This window comes from Ovis aries, chromosome 2 (genome assembly GCF_016772045.2).
Source record: "Ovis aries strain OAR_USU_Benz2616 breed Rambouillet chromosome 2, ARS-UI_Ramb_v3.0, whole genome shotgun sequence".
NCBI lineage: Eukaryota > Metazoa > Chordata > Mammalia > Artiodactyla > Bovidae > Ovis > Ovis aries.
In genome coordinates this window covers 137,331,998-137,334,775 of record NC_056055.1, presented here as the reverse complement: position 1 = coordinate 137,334,775, position 2,778 = coordinate 137,331,998, and the positions used below count along the sequence as shown (strand labels likewise).

Genomic DNA, 2,778 nt, shown 5'->3' with positions numbered 1-2,778 from the left:
ACTGTCTTCTAGCTAATGCTGGATTTAGAATATTTTTTATTGCCTTTTAACATCAACTTAATTCTCCAAGATATTAAATATATGTCATGTTAGGGTGAATCTTTTTTCTTTTTTAATTAATTTATTTTAATTGGAGGCTAATTACTTTACAATATCATAGTGGTTTTTGCCATACACTGACATGAATCAGCCATCGGGGTACATGTGTCCCCCATCCTGAACCCTGCTCCTATCTCCCTCCTCCTCATCCCATCCCTCAGGGTCATCCCAGTGCACCTGGTCCTGAACGCCCTGTTTCATGCATTGAACCAGGACTGGCAATCTCTTTCACATATGGTAATATACATGTTTCAATGCTATTCTCTCAAATCGTCCTACCCTTGCCTTCTCCCAGAGTCCAAAAGTCTGTTCTTTACATCTGTGTCTCTTTTGCTATCTCGCATATAGGGTCATTGTTTCCATCTTTCTAAATTCAATATATATGTGTTAATATACTGTATTGGTGTTTTTCTTTCTGACTTACTCCATTGTGTATAATAGGCTCCAGTTTCATTCACCTCATTAGAACTGATTCAAATGTATTCTTTTTAATAGCTGAGTAACATTCCACTATGTATATGTACCACAGCTTTCTTATCTATTCGTCTGCTGATGGGCATCTAGGTTGCTTCCATAAAAATATGGAACGCTTCATTAATTTGCGTGTCATCCTTGCGCAGGGGCCATGCTAGTCTTCTCTGTATCATTCCAATTTTAGTATATGTGCTGCCAAAGCAAGCATTTGTTTCTTTTTTCTAAATCTCCTCCAAAAGAGAGTAGAAATGGGTATATACATTATCTGAATTAATCAGGAAATGAAGGGAATAAAAACATAAAAATGTGAAGAATCTTATTCTGTGACAAAATGTCATATTTCATGGACTGTCTTCGTTAAATCGTAGTGATTAATAGGAAAACATGCTACCAGTCTATAGAGCATGGAAATGATGTGTTGTTTTTAACCTCCCAGCATCCCTTTTTTAGGTGAAAGAAACTGCTGTTTCCTTGTGGATCCTTTCCTCTAATTCATTCCCTGATGTTAGGTGTGTGTGTACCACCTCTCCACACCTATTCCCGTTTTCCTGGGCTGGAAACATAGCCCCTGCCTGGCCAATCAGGGTCAATCCCCTAGTGTTTTTCTGAAGCAATGAGAGATGCTCATTACAGAGATTTTCCCATTGGAAACTTAAGTCTGCTGCTACTCTGTCCATTTCTGAAATAGGAAAGGAGTCAGCTTTGTGAAGTTTATAAAGTGTCACAAGAAGCCCCATCACCAAGAAAAGCAGGGCTGAAACATGGGGAGGAAGAAAGAAGAAGAGGAGAGCAGGACACACTGATGTTTTGGGTTTACCACTTGAAAAGTCTTTCAGTGACTTCAGAAAACAATGGTCTTTTACTTAAAGAAGTTTGAACTGGGTTTTCTGTACTTGAGCTGGCAAGAGTACTGCTTTGAGGCATAGAAGGAACATACCTCAACATAATAAAAGCCATATATGATAAACCCACAGCAAACATTATCCTCAATGGCGAAAAATTGAAAGCACTTCCTCTAAAGTAAGGAACAAGACAAGGGTGCCCACTCTCACCACTACTATTCAACAAAGTTTTGGAAGTTTTAGCCACAGTAATCAGGGAAGAAAAAGAAATTAAAGGAATCCAGATTGGAAAAGAAGAAGTAAAACTCTCACTGTTTGCAGATGACATGATCCTCTACATAGAAAACCCTAAAGACTCCACCAGAAAATTAGTAGAGCCAATCAATTAATATGTAAAGTTGCAGGATATAAAATCAATACGCAGAAATCCCTTGCATTCCTATATACTAACAATGAGAAAACAGAGAAATTAAGGAAACAATCCCATTTACCATTGTGATGAAAAGAATAAAATACGTAGGAATAAATCTACCTAAAGAAACAAAAGACCTATATGTAGAAAACTATAAAACACTGATGAGAGAAATCAAAGAGGACACTAATAGATGGAGAAATATACTATGTTCATGGATCAGAAGAATCAATATAGTGAAAATGAGTATACTACCAAAAGCAATCTATGGATTCAATGCAATCCCTATCAAGCTACTAATGGTATTTTTCAGAGAACTAGAAGAAATCATTTCACAATTTGTATGGAAATACAAAAAATCTCGAATAGCAAAAGCAATCTTGAGAAAGAAGAATGGAACTGGAGGAATCAACCTGCCTGACTTCAGACTATACTACAACGCTGCAGTCATCAAGACAGTATGGTACTGGCACAAAGACAGAAACATAGACCAATGGAACAAACTAGAAAGCCCAGAGATAAACCCATGCACCTATGGACACCTTGTCTTTGACAAAGGACGCAAAAATATACAATGGAGAAAAGACAATCTCTTCAATAAGTGGTGCTGGGAAAACTGGTCAACCACTTGTGAAAGAATGAAACTAGAACACTTTCTGATACCATACACAAAAATAAACTCAAATTGGATTGAAGATCTAAATATAAAACCAGGAACTATAAAACTCTTAGAGGAAAACATAGGCAAAACACTCTCTGACATAAATCACAGCAGGATCCTCTATGACCCACCTCCCAGAGTAATGGAAATAAAAGCAAAAATAAACAAATGGGACCTAATTAAAATTAAAAGCTTTTGCACAATGAAGGAAACTATAAGCAAGGTGAAAAGACAGCCTTCAGAATGGGAGAAAACAATAGCAAACGAAGCAACTGACAATCTCAAAAATA

The 2,778-nt window shown here is 37.0% G+C and overlaps 1 non-coding gene across 1 annotated transcript; it reads right to left on the bottom strand.

Moving 5' to 3' along the window:
• Window positions 1-674: 674 nt before the first annotated feature.
• Window positions 675-777, bottom strand: LOC114113284 (U6 spliceosomal RNA). The gene has a single exon (XR_003588347.2). It is a non-coding gene; the product is annotated as a U6 spliceosomal RNA (small nuclear RNA).
• Window positions 778-2,778: the final 2,001 nt, after the last annotated feature.